The sequence below is a fragment of the Ursus maritimus genome, unplaced genomic scaffold (genome assembly GCF_017311325.1).
Source record: "Ursus maritimus isolate PB19 unplaced genomic scaffold, ASM1731132v1 scaffold_26, whole genome shotgun sequence".
In the NCBI taxonomy this organism is placed as follows: Eukaryota; Metazoa; Chordata; class Mammalia; order Carnivora; family Ursidae; genus Ursus; species Ursus maritimus.
The window spans coordinates 26,821,818-26,843,866 of record NW_024425119.1 but is presented as its reverse complement, the minus strand read 5'-3'; the positions used below and the strand labels follow the sequence as shown (position 1 = coordinate 26,843,866).

The following is a 22,049-nucleotide window of genomic DNA, read 5'->3' as shown; positions in this document are numbered from 1 at the left end:
GAGGAAGGAGAAAGGCAGGAACCTTCCTAGGGAGATCAGTTTTTTTTTTCCAGGCAAGTATGGTCAAGTTTAGTCATGAGAACCATCACCTCTCACCCAGGCTATGAAAGAGAGGGGGGGGGGAGAGAGGAGGAGGAGAAAGGAAGGGGGGTGGGGAGAAGCGAGCAAGAGGAGGAGGAATTCCAGAGGGGAGATAAGGGGCCTGAGTATGAGAGTGGGAGAAGGAAAGAGAACCAAAAAGTCTGTGCTGTGCGTGATGAGGCGAGAACAGTTAAGGGGGAGGGGTGACGTCCCCATTTTGTGCTGTAATTTCTCTCTTGTTACTTTAGGAAGCGTGTGCTATACATTCGGTGGAACCCCATGGGGGAAGTATATGGAAGGAGCAGCCGGGCGGGTGGTGAGGAATTAGCAGAGAGGTGAAGAATCCTTTGGGAGCAGGAATTCAGAATGAGAAGCCAGCAGGAGAATGTAAGCCTGCCAGGAATCCTTGGAAATTTGGGTGCAAATTCTGATTTCACAGAACATGGCAAGGGGGCTAAGCTATGTTATTCGTGTCCAGCCAGACACCTGGGATAAAATACCTGAAAAGGTACTTTGCGTAAGCAGCAGTAAGTCCAGGAATTTCCCGTTGGAAGATGGGATCAGAAGAATATGAACATTTGTCTTCTTGATCATGGAAGGACAATTTTGGAAGTTCTTGGAATGACGGAAGAGATAAGGCTAGAAAATTGGGGCAGGAGACACCATCTCAAATATAGGATAAAAGTAACTTTGGAATTAAGACCAAGATGATTGAGTAATCATGGAGAAGAACTAACAAAGTGAACAAATAATTCCTAAATTATCTTTTTGTTTAAAGACACAAAAAGCTAACTGTCCATCATAATAAATAAATAAGTGAAATATTCAAAAAGCAACAGCAAAACTTTATGTCATCAAAGAGCAAGTCAATGGAGATAGATAATAAATATCTATTTGAAAGAATTTTCAAAACCTCAGCTCACAAGTGTAAAAGATTTGCCAAATTTTACAAGTATATATTGTTGAAGGATAATATTTCTCTGCCTTTGCTTTTTGAAAAGTTATGATATCTTTGGTTATGATGACTCTGGTAGACATTTGTGTACTGGCCCGTGAGCATCTCTTTCTCCACCTACTAGTCAAAAACTCCTTTTGGGGTAGCACCTCTCCCCCCACTGTGAGTAGCCTTTATGCGGCTGTTACTCAAGACATTCTGTGTCACTTAGTCAAGGGGTAGATTTTTTACTTTGCATAAAGGAACACAACATGAGGGGCTCCTGGGTAGCTCAGTGGTTAAGCCTCTGCCTTTGGCTCAGGGTGTGATTCCAGGGTTCTGGGATCGAGCCCCGTGTCGGGCTCCCTGCTCCGCTGGGAGCCTGCTTCTTCCTCTCCCACTCCCCCCTGCTTGTGTTCCCTCTCTCTCTGGCTGTCTCTCTCTCTGTCAAATAAATAAATAAAATCTTCAAAAAAAAAAAAAAAAAGGAACACAACATGAAAAAATACATATGTATGTATTGATATATAAAAATTGATATATAAAATAAATATAAAATATATAAAAATATAAATATATATGGGGTCGATTTATCTAGTGGTGGCATTTTGACTAGATAATGTAGCTGATTAGTATTTGTCTTCTTAATACCAAAGGCAAGTCTCTGATAGCTCTTAGGAAGTGGAAAAGGGCTTTTTGCCCTTTCTAAGGCTGGTCTTTCAGTCATTCCTTTGATTGTGTGGTTACTTCATTTACTTCCAGTAACTCTCTTATTTGTTTATATTGCTATGGCAGGCAGAATTCTGAAATGACACCCCCCCCATGACCACGCCCTGTATACTGTATAATCCCCTCCCCTTGGGAATGGGGAGGACTTGTAATTTGCTTCTAACCAACAGAATATGGCAAAGGTGATGGGCTTCCACTTCCATGATTATGTTACCTCATATGACAAAAGTGAAGGGATTTTACAGGTGTAATTAAGGTCCTTAATCAACTGATGTAATCAGTGATCCCTTGATATGAGTGACTGTCTTCATAAGAGAGAGATCCTTCTCCTGGCTTTGAAGAAACAAGCTTCCCTGAATTCTAAAACTGCATGGAAGCCGTGAGATAATAATTAGGTGTTGTTTTAAGCTGGTAAATTGTGGGTAATTTGTTACCTAATGGAAGACTAATCCAGTTGCCCTTGCTGGTTTCTGTTGCCCCCCCCCTTTTTTTAAAGATTTTATTCATTTGTTTGAGAGAGAGTCAGCTCCAGCAGCGAGGGGCAGAGGAGGTAGCAGACTCCCCACTGAGAAGGGAGCCCAACTCAGGCTCCATCTCAGGACTCCGGGATCATGACTGAGCCACCCAGGCATCCCTTTGTTGTTTTCGGTGGAAGAACTCTGACTGATAAAATGCTGGATCTCTTTAAAAATTCCTTGGCTGAAATCTGTGAAGCATATTTTAATCAATAAATGACAAAACGGCTTCTATTTCTCTTGGGATTAAATGTCACAAAACAAGCTGTCTTCAATGTACCTGCAGTTTAGCATACGTAAAACAGTTCTTCTCTCACTATGCTAAACCAGCTGGTTATCAAACTTGTTTTGTCTCAGGATCTCCTTATACTCTTCAACATTACTGAGTATCCCAAAGGGCTTGTATATGGTTACATCCATCAATATTCAGCATATTTGAAAATAAAAGTAAGACATTTAGAAAATATTTACTTATCATTTAAAACAATGGGAACAACCTATTAAATGCTAACAGAAATAGCGTATTTTTTTGAAAAGTGACTATGTTTTCCATAATGAAAAAAATCTACATTGAGAGGGTTGGCACTGTTTTACATTTTTGCAAACCTCTTTAATATATGCCTTAGCAACTAGATTTTCATATCTGTTTCTGTATCCAATCTGTTGCTATTGTTTTGGTTGGATATATGAAGAAAATCTGGCCTCACACAGATACATAGTTGGAAAAGGGAGGAGTACTTTAAAACCCTTTCCAAATAATTGTGGATTTTTTTTATATTATACTAAAAACTTGGCAAATTGTAGTTTCTTCAAGTTTAGTACAATGTGGAATCTGAAACTCTAAGAACATTTCATATTGTTACTTTAAGATTCATTGGTCTACCTCACTACTTAGATGGATCTTTTACTTATGTGCGTAATTTTACAACACCATGCATTGGGCATTTGGAAAATAATGATTCACTGAGTTATGCAGATGTTCCAAATGCGACACATTTCATTACATAATATCAAAAAATGGTACTGTTTAATATCATCACCAATCTCATCAGAAAAGTCTTTAAGTAGTGGGAAGTTATCAAGCTCATCGTGACTGACACAAGTCTTCCAAAACTCTAATCTTTATTTGAAAGCTCAAAGTTTGTCATTGTCAAAAATACTGCCAGTTATTTACCCAAGTGACCGGTTCACTTAGCTTATTTTGAGGAAATGTCTGCCAAATATCCAAATCTGAATAACCTTAATTTGTCCATGAGTCATTCTTGCAGATAAAATGATATTTTGTGAAAAAATCAGCTGGTTCAGTTCTCAACCCAATCACACAGGTGCTTTTTTTTGAGACAACCAAGCTTTGGGATACAGCGGAAGTTCTTTACATGGGCTTTTCATGTCATCCTACAAAATATTAAAGACATTTAAGCAAGGGTTGAAATATAACTATTTTAACTGCTTCTTGAAGGACATTCTTAAATGAAACTGGCGATTCTTTTAAGCTGTGAGGGCCTAATGATCAAGAATACAATGGCTATTAGTACAGGTTGGGGTCACTGCCTTGATTCTCACTGTTTTACCTCTCATCACTTTTGTGCCATTAGTGCAAATGTCAACAGAGTAAAAAGGGCAGATAACATCTTAGTATTTTTATGAAAGTAGCTTTGATCCTGTGGATTCCTGAAAGTACCTTGGAGACTGTAGAGATCTGCAGACCACTTTTTTTTTTTTAAAGTAGGCTCCACGATCAGCATGAAGCCCCATGTGGGGTTTGAATTCATGACCCTGAGATCAGGACCCGAGCTAAGATCAAATCAGATGCTTAACCGACTGAGCCCCCACTATAACCCAAGTGCCCCACCATAGGTTACACTTTGAGAACCACTGATCTGGACTATTTTGTGAGGCCCTATTCCACCCATTTTTGCGCTTAGCTCTAGGTGGATTTAATAATACTTTTCAGGTTGGGTTTAAACTCTTTAGGTATTTTCAAGTGGAAAGGAATTGCTGGTAATGTTCATGAGCACACAAGTCCTTATCTTTAACTTATTAGACAAATGTATTAGAACAAGGCAGGAGAAAGTTTCTTTATATTTTAGATTGGGCTAGTAATTAGCAAGGGTTAGAAATATATTCTTATCATGATCAATCTAACTAGCTTTAACTAACTTAGTTAAAGCTAAGAATGACACTGTATCAGTAGTTGAACATGGTTGATGTTCCGTTGCTCTGGTTCTCCTGTTTCGAAAGTGTGGGCATTTTGGATTGTTGTTCCCCAGGCCAGAAAGGAAGGCACAAAGTTACCAAAGGATCCAGCATTCCTTTTTTTCGTAGCTGTGTCCTGGTTCCCTCTCTTTGGTTCAGGGTATAATTTGGTACTTCAAAGGATTACAGGAAATTCTTTCTGGACGTTGAAGCTTTAATAAAAAAGCACCTCTGCTCTACCAGCCATGTCTCTCAATCGTCTGACTGAGTCCACAAAAGAAGATTTCTGGTTCGGCAACTCAACCTAGAATTCACTGGAATTATTGGAAAAGCAACATGGCATTGACTAGCAGCACTTCACTTCTTGACAAAAATACCACTCTTGTCTCCTTCGCTCCCATCACCTACCACGTTTCCTTCCCCGAGCAGGGCATAGCACCTTGTAGCAATGTTTGTGCATTGTAGCTGCCCGGGAATGCCTGGTACGTGGGCCAGGGTGCACTCAGAAAAGGTAATTTGTGGTGACGGGTTCTGGTATGGCTTCTAGGTTTATTCTAAGAGAGGAAAAGCCCAACCACTAGTAAACGTATACTGACTACAGATTTACCAGACCCGGACTCCACCGCGTACCTCTTATCTGAAAACACGCTCAGGACTTCTTACAGGAAGTGGCTCAGTAATAGTCAATTTCCCAGTGAATGACTCGTGGAAAAGTACTGAGAGACGCACAAAGGTACATTTCCACAACACACGGAGCTGCTAAACTTGCATTCCCAGCATGGACTACAGTGAAAATATGATGAGATTTTTGAACTCGCACTTAAAAAATTCCAGCCACTGCTTATTCTTATGCAGCTTCTTTATTTTTTGTATTATCTTTTTAATGTTTTTTTATATTATTTTAGTCACCATACAGTACATCCCCGGTTTCCGATGTAAAGTTCGGTGATTCATTAGTTGCGTATAACACCCAGTGCACCATGCAATACATGCCCTCCTTTCTACCCATCACCAGCCTATCCCATTCCCCCACCCCCCTCCCCTCTGACGCCCTCAGTTTGTTTCTCATAGTCCATAGTCTCTCGTGGTTCATTCCCCCTTCTGATTACCCCCCCCTTTCTTTATCCCTTTCTTCCCCTACCGATCTTCCTAGTTCTTATGTTCCATAGATGAGAGAAATCATATGATAATTGTCTTTCTCTGCTTGACTTATTTCACTTAGTATTATCTCCTCCAGTCCTGTCCATGTTGCAGCAAATGTTAAGAAATTGTTCTTTTTGATGGCTGAGTAATATTCCACTGTATATATGGACCACAACTTCTTAATCCAGTCATCTGTTGAAGGGCATCTCAGCTCCTTCCACGATTTAGCTATTGTGGACAATGCTGCTATGAACATTGGGTGCATATGGCCCTTTTCTTCACTACGTCTGTATCTTTGGGGTAAACACCCAGTAGTGCAATGGCTGGGTCATAGGGTAGCTCAATTTTTAATTTTTTAAGGGACCTCCACACTGGTTTCCAGAGCGGCTGTACCAACTTACGCAGCTTCTTTATGACATCTTTCCTACTGCCTCAATACTATAAAACATTGACAGAGAGAGGCCCCCAAAAGAGAAGAGAGAAACGCAAGTGCAATCCAAACCAAAATTAACTTTTGACAGGAGGAGAGACATATATTAATTCAGTGCAAATATTGATAAATTCATGCAGGTACATGGCTGGCAAAGGGAGAAAAGAAGGAAGATGATGAATTGTGCGATTTATCCATGAGAGGATAAATTGACAGAGTGCCTATCTTGAGGCTTCTATTTTCTTTGGAAAGGGGAAAGGAAGTCAGGTGCTGAAAACAGCATGGGAAATTACAGGGTAGAGGGCTTGAGGGGGACAGTGAAGGAGCGAAGAAGCTATTGTGAGAGCTATAAGAAGAAGATGACCAGGCCAGGCAGAAGGATTGCTGAGCAAGATTGAGGGTCTAGCCAAAATTGGAGACAGTTAGTGACATCAGTCCGCACACGGGTGCAATTTTTCGCAGCTGTGCTTGGTGTTGCATGAATTGGTGCAGTGAAGCTGGACATGAGAGTCTTTCCGGGATTTGGATTCTGGAGATGAAGTATGGTAGGTAGCTAGAAAACTAGGTGTATGAGCTAAGAAAATAGTTTAGGGGAATGCTTAAAAATTATATAGTCTAGGCTAGTTAGGAGTGAAAATAACACCAAGGTGGGGGAAGAACTGATAGATTGGGAGAGAATGGAGGGAGGATGTTCAAGGGACGACAGCACTCCTGGAGGGAAAGGACTGGTGTAGTGATGATAACACTGACGGCTTCAACTTTTCAGTGACAGCTTGTTTTCAGAGAGTGACAAATGTCAGAATTCAGGATTCCAGAGTTGAAGCAGCTGTGGGTGACTAGGTCCATGATGTGGCTATAGGAACACTTGTCACTGAGGAGTTAACCTGAAGAACACTGGAAATGAACAGGCCAACGGACACTGGGGGGATGGGTATATTTTTGGGGTCATCCACATTGACGTACCAGAATCTGGAGAGAAGAGGGAGATGGGGACTCATGGCCAAAGCTATGAAAGAGTGTGGAGGAATAATCATGACGTTGATAGATGGCAGAGATACTACATAGAATGATAATCAGATGGCATGGCCTGCAGAAAAGATGTCTGAGGATACAGTGCTTAGGCTGGAAGAGGACGCTGAACACTCTCCTGATCTTAGGAAAGAGAGAGTAAAGTATTTGAGATGGTTCCTAATGGGATATTCAAATTTCAGTTAAAGTAAGGAAGTAAAAGATGTGGAGATGGTGGAAAGAATACGAAGGAAGGATGTAGTAGAAAGAAAAAAACCACGAGAAGGGAAGAAAGCACAAAGGACTGTGGCTATGAGAATGTGGGGGAGGACAGATGACTAGGGAGGTTTGCAATTTGAATATTGGCCAGGGTGGAAAGGATGAGACCAGCCTGGAGCTGGTTCAGGGTCAGTGCAGACGCTGGGGGTGCTGGAGGCTTGAGGTCATGCACAGGCTGAGTCCTTTGCTCCAGTTTTCGAGGAGAAAGTTAGGGAGAGACTGTCTTTATAGAAACCTTAGCCTAGAACTGCAAATGATTAGTTCAATCCCAGGGCTCTCGCGGTGTACTGGAAACGGTATTTGTCTCTTCCCAGGGATAAATCACAAATCCGAATACTCGGATTCAGATTCCCAACTCCCTCGAGAGATTCTCTTTTTCAGCAACATAGGCCATAATATGGTACCCATCTCGTCTCTGCACTTTTGGAAGTCTATGTTCACAAAGTTTCGGGGGACGCAGGCCCAGCGTTCCTGCGGCTCTCACGTTCTGTTTTGCTACCCTTGTACAGCGTCTCCTGTTGGGCCGAGAGGTCCTGCATGGAGAGGGTTCTTTTAAATCTCTGGATCCCCAGCAGGTTGATCTGTGCATGGCGCGTGACAGGCACACAGTGTGTATTTGCTGAATGACCGAGCATACAAATACATCTACTTGAATCTGCACCCATCCTTTCCAGTCCTTTGTACCAGGGCTCATCCACCTACTTGGGTTTGGATTTCATTCCACACCCCCACCCCCCGCCCGTCTTCTTTGAGAGCTGTATGCTTGACGATCCCTTCCCTCTCCTGCATATCAATCTGCCGCACTCAGAGCTATGCTTCCTTTAAGCTTTGGAATTACCCTCTCATAAATTACTCTCTCCTGCCTGTGCCTTACTCCTGAGCTTCAGACCATGGTGTGCGATTGCCTACTTGACATTTCCACATGTATATTATAAAGGCGCCTTAAATCTTATGATCTTTTCCCTAAAGACTCTTTCTCATCTAATTCTTCCCGAATTCTAGAATGAAATCACTGTCCATTTTTTTGAACAAGCCTGAAAGCCTACAGTCACCTTTGGCACTTTCTTCTCTCTCACCCCCTTATCTGCCCACCACCGCCTGACGGTCACCTCCTGAATTCATCTAATTGCCTGCCTTTCCACACCGACCACAACCACCTGAACTACACCACCATATCCTGTCTGGACTGTTGTGTTTCAATCCCCACCTCCAGTCTCTTTGCAACACCGCAGCCAGTTCTCATTTAGAAACGAAAACCTGATAGTCTGAAATATCCCTTAATGCCTCACATCTTCCCTTTGCTCCTAGGAAAAAGGCTGAAATCTCCAAGGTGATTTCTAAGGTCTGACGTGGTTTGGCCCCAGCCTGTCTCTCCAGCACATTGGACAACACGTTCTCCTGCACTTGCTTTGCTCAGACACAGTGTTAACCAAACACATCAAGCTTCTTTCTAGGCTTGGCATAGGTCTAAGAGGCACCTCTAACATAAAATGCCTCAAAACAAGCTGCCGAAACACCTCCCCCAACCTGCTCCACTTGGAACCTTCCTCATCTTGGTGAATAAAACCTTGATTTTCCGTGTTGCTCTGTGCAGAGATGCTGAGGTCATCTGATTCTCTTTTTCTCGTGCTCTACTTCCACCTCTCAGCAAAGCCCATCAGCTCTACCTGCAAGGTATATCCAGGATCTGACCGCTCCTCACCATCTTTGCTTATGTCAAATTGGTCCAAACCATTATTGTAAGAACCTCCAAATGGTTCTCTCTGCCCTCACCTCTGCTCCACTAACAGTCTCTTCTCCATGTATTAGCTCAAAAGATCCGTCTCGAGGGCAAGTCAGGTCTATCAGCTCTCCACTAAAATTTTACAGTGTGGTCCTCCCATAAAGGGGACTGAATCATTTGACCCTATTAACCTCCCCGATGGCATCTACTACCACTGCCTCCACTCTCCCCCCACACATACTCAAACATAGTCTCATGTTGCTAGAACATGCCCAGGGATGCTCTACTTCAGGCTTCAGCTCTCATTCTGCTCAGACGTACCTTCGCCACCCACAGCTGCACGACCTGCTGCCTTCCCTTCGGGTCTCAGCTCACAGGGGGCTTGCTGGGGAGACCTTCCCCTAGCTGTCCCCTGTAAAACATCCACTTCACCTCCACACCCTGTGCTCCCTGTTCACAGCACTTATAACCACTTGACATCATTTATATTTACTTGGTCATTTGTTTATAAGTCTGGTTCCTTCCCCAACTAAAACGTAAGCCCCATGCGGGCAGGGAATTTGTTTTGTTCACGGCTGTATCCTCGACACCAAGAACAGTGTCGGACACATAGAATGGCTGCATGATGAATGTTGTTCCCTTTACTGGCATGTTCTCCAGCCCACCTTTGTTTATCCGCTCCCCATCACCCTTTACCAGTTGACCCGCCCAGATACCAGTTCAACCATCACTTCCACTGAGAAGCCTTCCTTGATCTTCCATATTCGGTCTTATCTGTAATGTAAGCTTTTTTCATGTACTTTTCTCTGTTAGCTCTTATCACAGCTGTAACTTTACACTCATGTCTATGATGTATTGATTAAAACTGTTCCCCCACTAGGCTTTAACCTCCACGAGGGCAGGAACACTCTCTGCTTTTGTTCAATACTGTATCCTCTGGACCAAAGGCAGAGCCCAGGGATTAGTAGGCACTCAGTAGATTTCTGGAATGGATCAAAAAGCAAAGGGATATGGTCTTTTAAAAAACTTTCTGACACTGTTACTTCACCAACCGATTCCTTTTTGTTGCTCAGAACTACTTTACGTTTCATTGCATTTTCCCTAAATTGAGAGATGTAACAGTCAGCAGGTAGAGTCATTGCTAGAATACTGATGCCCATGTCGCCCACCCATGGAGCTTGTTTACAAATCAGATTCCATGGGGCGCCTGGGTGGCTCAGTCACTGAGCCTTTGGCTCAGATCACGATCCCAGGGTCTTGGGATTGAGCCCTGCTTCAGGTTCCCCGCTCAGCGGCGAGTCTGCTTCTCCCTCTCCCTCTGCGGTCTCTCTCGTTTTTGCTCTCTCTCAAATAAATAAAATAAATAAATAAATAAAATATTTAAAAAACATAAATAAAAATCAGGTTCCTGAGGGCACCTGGGTGGCTCAGTAGGTTATGCCTCTAGCTCTTGGTTTTGGCTCAGGTCATGATCTCGCAGTCCTGGGATCAAGCCCCACTTCGGGCTCTGCGCTGAGTGTGGAGTCTGCTTCAGATCCTTTCTTCCTCCCCCTCTGCCCCTCTCCAGTCACACTCTCTCTCAAATAAATAATCTTAAAAAAAAAAAAATCAGATTCCCGAGCCTCACACCTGAGTTTCTCATATGGACCTCTTAAAAAATAGCAGATACTTTGCAGGAACCTCATATTTTGTCTTATTTTGTTTCTCTGTCATTAGAAGAATTAAAAATGGACTACAACTCCAAAATATACCAAATGTCATACAACAGGTAAACTACAATGGAAGCTCAGCCTGCCATACTCAGTGGGGGAGAGGGGCTTTAGAAGTACACTTGACCATGGGTGGATATGCTTTTAAAAACAACCAGTGCAAAGAACGTCAAAACTGAATAACTACAGAAAGAACATTGCTGAGTTTCTGCAAAGGAAAAAAAAAACAAGACAAAAAAAACCTTAATAGTCTGTTTTTCTTCTGCCCCAGACAAAGACACTCTTTTATGAGTTTCACCCTCAGTGGCTGCAGATGTCAGTCAGGATCAGGGAAGGTTCAAATTTTTTATGAGAATATGATGGAAAAAAATTGGAATGAATCACTCCAAAAATAATCAATTTTATAGCAAGTTTCTCAAATGGAGTTTTTTGGGAGTACATGACTTCAAAATAATAACTTGTTTAACATTTAAACCTTTAAAGTAAAGGTAGCCCTCTAAGGGGAGGTACCATCTTTCAGAAGAGAAAACAGAGACATCGCTCTACTATTTTACAGGAAACAACCTGGCGATTTTTTGTTTCATTTGGACACAAAACAGTCTATATCAAAGGTAGGACTGTTAGACTATTTTGCTGAAGAAAAGGTAGATTAGGTTAGTAAAGGTAATAAGGCTTAAAAACCCACTCTTTAAAAGAAAACAAAATGGAAGTGAATTATATTGACCTTTGCAAAGTGCCAGTGCGTACACACAGTTTGTGGCTAATTATTCCGCCCCAGTGTTGAGTCCAGAGCGGGGCAGGTGTTAATTGCCCTGAAAAACAAAATGCAACATAAAAATTCTTAGGAAAAACATGTTTTTTTCCTGCAGTCAAGAGAATGTTGCTTTTTTAGATGTTTCCTTGGCTGACACTATAGTTTATTTCATAGCATTCTTGAAAAATTGATCGCTTCATAAAGTAATCTGCCCAGATGAAACTGCCTCGAGACAATCAGTTATCATATCCCTGTATAAAAGGCAAAACGGCAAGAAGGGTGATGTGGAAAGTCTTGGGACAAATTCTATAAATACACAGAGTATCTGCTCAATAGAGAAGCAAACTGTGAAAGAAAAGGAACCTACCTCTTTTTTTTTTATAATAATGTCTTTTATTATATTATGTTAGTCACCATACAGTACATCCCTGGGTTTTGATGTAAAGTTCCACGATTCATTAGTTGCATATAACACCCAGTGCACCATGGTAGTAAGGAACCTACTTCTTACGCATAATTTAAAATTGCCCATTCGTTGTTCATTAACCTTAAGAAAGATGAAAGGGGGACATTGATGTTAATTGTCAGGAGTGAAATTAGATAATATGAAACCACTTTATCAGGGATAATGGATAAGCCAGACCTGATTGTATTGTATTTTTCTCTTTCCGATAGCTTCATTGTGATGTTTCTATTTTCTTTACTTTAAATTCCCTTCTCAAAATTCCCTAATACATTCTTTTAAATATTGCCAATCAAAATGCCTTGGACAAAATGTTTCCCTGGCTCTCAGCCACCAAGGAGCAAAATCTGTTGACAAACACCAGAAGTCAGAAATATAACCATTACAGCAGAGAGGGTGCCCCGCAGAAATCAGGACACCTCTATAGTCTAAGGGAGCTCTCATTCTTCGCCAGGATAGAAAAAATTACCTCCTTTTAAAGAAGGAAAGTGACATTTGCTTTGAATTTTCTTTTCGAATCATATTTTTTAAAGACCTAAGTAAGATAAAAATATGTGTTCTATGTTCTTTCAAATATACCGCCTCAGCGTGCTTTCAGATGGCGCTCCACCAGGATGGCTCCCCCATCGTCCCAAGTGGTACCATTTAGCTCTCAAAGAATTTAGTAGTCTCCTACATCATTACTCAAAACATCTGTTTCGTGGGATTCAGAGGCTCCACACACTATCTCCAAACCAGGATGTGACTAGAACCAAAATGATTTCAAGGTGGAACAAAAAACAGTGTGAAAATTAGAAATATACCCAAACTCTCTGAGAAGAGGGGCAGAAGATAAATGCCTACTCTACAATACTACATCAAAATGATTTGGGAAACATTAGAATTTCATTTTAAAAGAAACCCACCATCATAAATAGGTTTGTGCTTCCAAAGTAGTTTGGAAAAGGGACTTAACATTTTAAGCTTTTCCAGAGCACAATTTACATATGAACGTCTGCTAATGGACTCCTTACAGTTACTTCAGTGACAAAGACCTTGTCCCAGTATTTTGTGAACCTTCACTATTAGAAGTGAAAAGAGCAATAGCTTAAATCTTAGGAAAATTTTCAGATCCTGTGCTATTAAATTAATAGAGGAAGCAAGTATAGAGGTTTGACTATGGGTTTGGGGAATAAGACCTCTAATTTTCCTTTCTCTCAATTTCTTTACTCTGAGTCAACTTACCTCACAGAGGGAAACTGAGTTGTAAAACCAGAATGATATCTAACTTCTGTTAAAATAATTAAACAAGGAGGCCATTAGACTGAGGTGGCTTTAATGCCTTCCTATTCTCCGTAAGCACACCAAACTTAAGCCTATAATGCCTCAAAGTTAGGAAATTGAAACCGAAGGACAACCAATCACAAATAATCAATCCGGCTTTCCCAAATAACGCAACCATATAAGCTAGAGCTGATCAAATAATTTCCTTGCTTTGCTTCTAGCTCAAGCACCGCCCAATTCTAATTGATTTGTGCCCAGATATACTCTTAACATACTTAATATGCCTCAGTTTATGTTTATCTTTTAACACTTCGCAGTGCAAATAGCATCCAACAAAATAAATAAAATGATCACTAATATTTATGCAGCACTTACTATATTGCGGACAAATATCCCATGGGTCATATAATTATTTTCTTATATAACCCTTGCAATAAGTCCAGGAGGTAACAAATGACAACTCTCAGCCCAGAAGCTTAAGGAACTTGTGCAAGTCTGGCGGTTGAAGGAGGAAGAGTGGGAAATCTGAACCCGAAAACCCTGTCTCCAGAGTCTGTTGCCTTCTACAGGAAGCCAATAAGATAACCTTGGCTCAGCGTTCTCTAGGCTAGAGAGCATGCACCTTCCCCTCCACGTGCGATTTAGTTTGGAAATCAGGCAAGCTGTAATCACTTTTGGCGTCGAAACCAGGTGAGGCCTTGAGGTGCTCAAAGGTGTCCTAGCTGACAAGTGTTGAGCAAAACTCTGGCAGCTTCACTTCAGGGCAAATAAATAGCATTGCCCTCATTTGCTGCTTATTTCCAAACTTCCACATCAACATTTGTCCTGTGGTCTTATGGGGTAGTCAAAAAGGCCTGAGACCTATATGAGTTCTGATCCTTCCTTGAGATTACCCGCCCCCACCGCCATTATTATTCTAGAACATTCTAAGAGCCCCTTCATCCAATTTTTCCACTGGGAAGAATATATGTTAATTGTTTAGAGCATAATGTACTAGAGTTATCCTATAATCGTAAACCTTGATCTGCAAAAAACACAATAACATCACTAGCTAAGACTGTTCATATCAAGCCTTCTGCAAAGGACCTCATATGTAGTATCCCATTTAACCCCATGATGATTCTATGAGGCAGGCATGATTATTACAGAGGAGAGAGCTGAGGGTCAAAGAAGGTAAGTAACTTGCCCGAAAGATTTTATTTACAAAGTCAACTAATTACTTGTTAATTCACATTATTTTTATACCCCTTTGCTCAAAAAAGAACACAAAGCAATTAAGTACTCACTTGGTGACCTTTCTATTAATTTATATAACCACACATCTTTCATACGATGGCATTAATTTCACTTGGCAATTTCAATATACTAATATACTATTAATAACTATTAATATACTATTATATTATATATAGTATATATTAATATACTAATATACTATTAATAACTTTTAAACACACTGCTTCTAATAAATCAGTACTTTAGTATGTACATGGTTTAAACATGTTCCATGGAGAAGACAGTTGAAGCAAAAAAGGAGGTGAAGTGTTTATGGAACGAAGGCCCCATTCCAATTCCCCCATACCCAACCAGAATAGAACAGGCAGCCTTCTGTACTTTGGGGTTGATGACTAAACCATACGCACACGCACACGCACACACACACGCACACACACGCACACACACACACACACACATCTATTGTTAGGCATGAGCTCGAATGAATAACCTCTGCTCTGAGTATGGAAAATTAAACTCTGTTTTTTAATTGATTTTTCTAGGCAAATTTAATAAAATGATCAAATACAATTGAAATATCGAATTCTGGCCCTGGAGCTCTCAAGTTCCTTTCTACTATAATCTATGTTTGAATCCCATATGAAAACCCTTAGCCTTTTATATCTGCACCAGATGTGCCCAAATGACACTTGGTAACGCACAGACGCAGGGCAGAACTGAGTTTCAGAGACTGGGGATGACCATCTCCACCCTTTCCCCACGCCCCACAACCTCTTCCCTGCCTCCACAGAAAGGTCAGCCTTTCATGTCATGGAGTCACAGTAAAAAATACTTTTTCTTCATTCAAACATCTAAATAACTTGGAACAATCACTTGGCCTGGACGTCACAGCCCAAAGTAAACCAAGCCATCATTTTTAACCAATGGAGAACATTGCAGACTCATTGATTCTACTTCACAGGAAATTAGTCATCGATTTCTTAGGATAAATGAGTTCTGGTGAGCTATGGGGGACACCAAGCCAAAGTGAAAATGAGGTCTCTCACCCCAAGACTCATTTCGCTTGTCACTCCTACTATTAGCTTTAACAACATCTGGGACTTCATTCATTGCTTGTTTTTCTCTTACCTTCTTGTCCTATTTCTTGCCCTTCTGGTTTCCCTAGGACCAGGAGAAGATATGAATAAGAGCTGAGCAGGAAATGTGGCAGAAAAATTTAAATCAGGTCTAAAGAGCAATGGAAGGTGCTCCCACAGCATCTCACGACCAGCAGCCTTTCATTTAAGGGAGCTCTCGGAGCTCAGGCAGAAAGGCTCATCGCACTGTTATATGCGTGTGCCTGAGGCCCAGCTCACCCCAAGCTGGTATTGCAAGGTTCTGTGGGCTAGGCTTCCGTGGACACCTGCAACCACCTCTGTGTTGTGAAATGCAGATGTTGCCTTCTGTCCTAAAATGTTGTCACTGCAGGCCTTGCAAGCCAGGGTTTGGGAAACCTAACTTGGTTATCTCCTTGATAATCAGAAACTGAACCTCATCTTTTAATTCATTCAGTCTTTATTTATCCGACAATAAAATTATGCATGACTTGCTATGTATTAAGTACTGTAGTAAGTGGTGGAAGCAAAGAGCACTGAATATGAAGAACGCGCCAAAAGCTATGGACTTCTATAAATATATGTCCATCCACGTCCCCTTTACCTGTCTCCCAGTTTTACGTGTTTGCTTGGGGATATGGAGAGAGAGGGGTTTTCTAGAAGCAGGAATGCACAGTGGTTAAGAGCACCATCTCAAGGTCATGTTGTTTAAGTTCCAATCACAATCCTCACGTATTTCAATTAAGTAAATTTGGACCAGTTTTGTAACTGCTATGCACTTCAGTTTCCCTGTCTGTAATCCTGGCATGGTAATAATAATGGTACTTCCAACAGAAGGCTATAGCAAGGATTAAAAGAATTTATAGAAATGATTCAGGAGAGAGCCTGGCAAATAGCACAAGTGTAAATATTACAAATACTTTCATCATTCTCTGAGGTTGATCAGATTTCCTAGATTCCACTTGGGACAAATTGTCCTTCTTTCTTTTTTTAAAAAAGATTTTTATTTATTTATTTATTTGAGAGAGAGTGAGCGAGCATGAGTGGGGGGAGGAACAGAGGGAGAAGGAGAAGCAGACTCAGAGCCAGATGGGGGCCTCAGACATGGGGCTCGATCCCAGGATCCTAAGACCATGACCTGAGCTGAAGGAAGACGCTTCACCGACAGAGCCACCCAGGCTCCCAGTGTGTGTACGGTTCTACTAAAAGATTTTGTTTTGATGAGGACAGTTGGTGTCACTCATTTATACTAGCATTATGAATAATGTTAGAGCTTATTTTCCAGAGCTGCAAGAGAGCTAGTATTCTAAATTCTAAAGTATTATTGTTATTATTATTATTTATTCTAAATTAGGCCTCATTAGTGGGTAAATCTAAACTCAGAAATATTACGGTGACAAAGAATCCCTACTTAACCGAACTTGAGTCAAGCTCCTCTGAGCCTTCTTCTCGATCAGGTCTTGATCTTGACCTGCTGAACCCAGTTTTAGCAGAAAATCCTGCCAGGCCAGTTTATTGAGAATCCTCCCCACTCTTGATCCAATCAAACTCTTCTTTCTCCACCTTTGATTGCTAACCGAGTTTGATTTCCAACCCACCCCCACCTTAATATCTAAACAAGTTCCCCATTAAGTTGCCATACTCTGCCTCATGCTGTCTACCAGCTAGAGATCCCCACTCGCCCCTATTTGTATTTGGAGTTGAGTTCAGTCTCCCTCCCCAGTTGCAGTAGTCTTGGCTACTATTGCAACGGCCTTGAATAAAGTCTTCCCATTTTCAGCAAGTGGCAGGATAATGTCTCTAACAATGGAAATAAGTTCTCATTGAGATAGGATTAAGTCTCTGTACATACCCAATGGGAAAGAGTTCAAATAGACTGGAAGAGTTTGTGATGCTTGGAGACAGACTGTCTTAGGACAGTAGCCTGATGGAGGTGAAGAGGGGCAGATCATAAAAGCAAGCATAGATAACTTAAATTGCTTCCCAGGAATCAACTGTAGAAGTTTTTCCCACTTAAAATAAAAGATAATTACTCGTGTTAACTCCCAAACAAACTCATTTTGTAATACTGGTGGTAATAAAGTTATAACATTTCTAGGCACATGGCATCATGCTTGATGGCAGGATTACATAGGGTAGAAAACTAGCTGCAAGCTAGACCATTTATTGAGAAATAAAGTGTCAAAAACAATTTGATACTGTGGAAAGACAAAAAATAAATTTAATAGGGTATTTAAAATGATTAAATTTGAGCTCAACTTGAATATATTTTGAAGAGAGGAAGGAATTAGAAAGTAGTTATGATATCTGTATCCTTCTATGTGAAAATAGTCACTCAGTTTTCAAAACATATCGGTCTTCAGAAATCTTAATTAGGAGATGAGAAAGAGGTGAGAGGAAATATTGTTGAGCAGAGGAAAAAAATGCATCCTTACAGTCATCATAAATGATTTTCTACTTTTTTAGTAGGTAAATCACCATTTTCCTGAAGGAAGTACTTATAAATAGTAAAAAGTCTGATTTTAAGTTCAAATTTTAGAATTCTCCATACTTTTATCAAAGCCACCTATTAGATGAATAAAGAAATACAGCAACTCATTTGTGAGACTACATTCTACCTCCTTCTAGAATTAGTGCAAATTAAAAATCTTTCCNNNNCCTAATACTCAAAAAAATATACTATAGGATTCCTATTGCTTTTACTTCATGGGAAGAAACCAGTCTAAACCTTCCACTGCATTCCCAGAAAAAGGTTTGATACTGTGCTTGCTCTAACTCTGTATCTGACATCCATTAGCAAGAAAAAGCTAAGAGAGAAAGGGTCAGCATGGAGAAAGTGAGGGAGGCCTTCAAGGAAAAACTGCCAAGGCCAGAGTCCAATAAGAATTCACCTTGATGTGGTATATGTATATATATACAATGGAATATTACTCAGCCATCAGAAAGGATGAATACCCACCATTTGCATCAACATGGATGGAACTGGAGGGGATTATGCTAAGTGAAATAAGTCAGGCAGAGAAAGACAATTATCGTATGGTTTCACTCATATGTGGAACATAAGGAATAGCAGGAAGGACCATAAGGGAAAGGAGGGAAAACTGAAGGGGGAGAGATCAGAGGGGGAGACAAACCATGAGAGACTATGGACTCCAGGAAACAAACGGAAGGTTTCGGGGGGGGGAGGGGATGGGGTAGCCAGGTGATGGGTATTGAGGGGGGCCCATGTTGTGATGAGCACTGGGTGTTAAATGCAACTAATGAGTCACTGAACACTACATCAAAAACTAATGATGTACTATACGGTGGCTAACTAAACAACAACAAAAATTCACCTTGAATGTCAACACAAAGCCCAGGTTGTAGTCCTGCTGTTTCTAATTAGTGCTATAACCTCACTGAGCTCAGTTTGCTCATGTGTAATGTGTAGGGATGGTGATTTCCAAGTACCCCGCTAGCTTTAAAACTCTTGATTTGTAATGAGTAAGCACCATAATAAGAGATTTTGTCCTAAACATTTCAGACTTCTAGGTTTCTAAAACTGGCTTGAAGCCTTCTTTTTTTCATTCAATTTTTCAATCCCCCAAAAGAAAAAGAAGTTTTCTGCATCTAAATTATAAAAAACACTAAGGCTTTTAGAGAAAGGGAACCAAATGAGTTGTAATGTAATATTATAAATTATTGTCAAGAAAAGGTTTCCTCACATCAATGGTGCGAGCTAATTTATTGACTATGTCGGTACTGTTCTAGGTGCCGAAGTATGCAGTGAACTACATAGAGACCCTGCTCTCAAGAAGCATACCTTCCATCAGAATTGTCCTATTCAGGGGCGCCTGGGTGGCTCAGTCGTTAAGCGTCTGCCTTCGGCTCAGGGCGTGATCCCAGCGTTCTGGGATCGAGCCCCACATCGGGCTCCTCCGCTGGGAGCCTGCTTCTTCCTCTCCCACTCTCCCTGCTTGTGTTCCCTCTCCCGCTGCCTCTCTGTCAAATAAATAAATAAAATCTTAAAAAAAAAAAAGAACTGTCCTGTTTAATAATATTAGTAGTTCATGATTGGAGAAAAGTATAAAGAAGAAAATAAATACTACCTATGTTAGAATGTTTGATGTCCCATTTTTTCAAGTACTTTTTTCCATGAGAGATTGTAGCAATTTGCATCCCAATTACCATGTAGTTTTTATGTCACAGACACTTCTTTAGAGGTTATTATGGGCCAGATACTGTTCTAAGTGATTTATAGTATTAGCCCATGTAATTCTCATACAAGCCCTATGAGGTAGGTAATAATAGTACCTACCTTGGATACAGAATTTTAAGTTGGGAGATTTTTATTTTCAACATTTTAAAGATATTGTCCCATTATCTTCTGACTTCCATTGTTGCGGAAAAGTCAGTCCTTGTTCTTACCATGGTTTTCCTGAGTGTAACTTCCTCCCCTTCCGGCTACTTTTAATTAAGGTTTTTCTCTTTATCTTTGTTTTACAGCCATTTTCTAGGTGTCGAATTTTTTTAATTGAGTTCCTTCTTGGTGATCTGGAAACAGGTGAGGGCTGGACACAAATTTGGGGGTAATGTGTATATGGAATAGAGTAGAAATAGATAACTTTATCAAGTGACAGCAAAAGAAGACACAAGTAAAGATGGCAACCTGAGTAATCTTAAATGTAGAGACGAAAGATAGGTCAGAGAAAGAGCAGCGAGAGAAGTAAAACAGAAACGAAGAGTAGAGGAAACCAAGAGTAGAGGTCACAATCGTGAAGAGGAGCTGTCAACGATAGTAGTGAGCAGCGGTAAATCAAATAGGCAGGTCGGCAAGAATAAAGACTGGAAATGGGGCACCAGATCTAGCAATTTTTTTTTTCCTCGAGAGAACACATTTGTTTTTAGGGCAGAGGTCGATGTAGAAGCCAGATTTTTAAATATTTGCCTTATATTGTTTCAGGTTCAGATTCATATATTTTTATTGTATCTTGAATACATATTCAAGAAATAGAATAAAATTTTTCTAAACATACTTTGGGAATTTCTAGCTACTATTTTTAAAAAGTGGTTAGCCAGATATTACTATTACAGAGGACATGTCAACCACAGATATGTATATATTTTCTACTCAGGTCAGGTGAAGTCTTGTTGATAGGTCCTCGGAGTTCTGCTAGAGCCAGGGGCACCTTCCCAACAACTAGAAGGATGATTTGGGAAGGACTGTATTGGCCAGTAAATTATATCCTTGACATTCTCCCCTCCCTTCCTGGCGCTCACTTTGTTTTCATTACCGTACCTCTGAGGCTTCCCCCAATAGCACTCAGGCTTTTTATCCTTTCCATTTCCCAAGACCTGACAAGGCTGGTCCCATGCTCTATAATTTTCTGTTTTCTCTAATAGAATTTTGTCCTTATTCATCATTGCATTGCTTCTAATGGGGGAGGGGGAACTGAAAACAAATATCTGACAAGAGGAAAATCAAGGAGTTAGCTTAGTTATGTAATGAAATACTCTTGAGGTTATTTTTAGGCATAATTAATAATATGGAAAAATGTCAATATATTAGGTGAAAAATATGTCCAATCTGCATTCTGGTTCATAAAATAAGAATATACTTGCAGAAATAATAGAATATTTGAAATTGGATTTACCTCAAAATAACATACGGCCATGAGCACAATGTTAAATAGTTTGGGCTAGGGAGTCCCACGTTATTCCAAAATAGACAACCATTTAAGCAATGTGTTGCAGTACTGGGCTACCAAAGAGCTATATATGAGTCACTCTTCATTTCTATGTCCTTTGAGTGATTTATAGAGAATGTCGTATCCCAATGCAAAGTTTGACTTCTCCATTAGATTAAAAAAAAAAATGCTGGCATCTTTCCCCAGTAAAGTTTACTAGCTCTTCCGACAAAGACAAAATGGAAACCCCTTTAGTTGGTGTTCATTACCATTTATGGTCTGTACTCTTAGTTGATTAATGTGATTTCATTTTATGCCACTAAAATTTTATGCCTCTGGAACATCTGTTTTTATGTTTTGTTTTAGAATTTCTGATTGACATTTAGATGGAAAACTGAAGATTTATTCATGTTTCATATAAAAAGAAAAGGCTAACACAAAACATTTCCTCATTAAGAGGACTATAATTAAATTAATTTGATAACAAGGCAACTAAGACAGCCACAGCATGTCAAGTAGAGAATTCAAGCTATTCACAATATTTCTTGTGAAAAACTACTTATTTTAAAAAGAATCTGAAACATTGATTTTTTTCCTGTATACAGAGGATTCGTGTCTCTATCCAGATGCTGCCAGTTAGTTTTCCTCTAATTCATATAGTGCTTTGTGAATATATCCCATCAACCCTTTAATATCCCTGAGGGTCAGGGAGAAGAATTTTCTTCATTTAATATATAGAAAATCTAGCACAGGGGATCGACTCAATTATTTTAGAAGATTGAATAATTCATTGGGAAAATGGAAATAGAATGCAGCTCACACTCTT

The 22,049-nt window shown here is 40.3% G+C and overlaps 1 protein-coding gene across 3 annotated transcripts in view; it reads right to left on the bottom strand.

The window, feature by feature from the left end:
- Nucleotides 1-22,049, bottom strand: part of FAR2 (fatty acyl-CoA reductase 2) — a 135,174-nt gene that overhangs the window by 66,229 nt on the left and 46,896 nt on the right. Inside the window, exon 1 of one of the 3 annotated variants that reach the window (XM_040642288.1) lies at nt 19,360-19,460. The exons of the other annotated variants lie outside the window; for them this stretch is intronic. The gene's annotated coding sequence lies outside the window, so the exon portion shown is untranslated. Of the gene's footprint in view, nt 1-19,359; nt 19,461-22,049 lie in introns of those variants that run through there. 3 annotated transcript variants of the gene reach the window in all.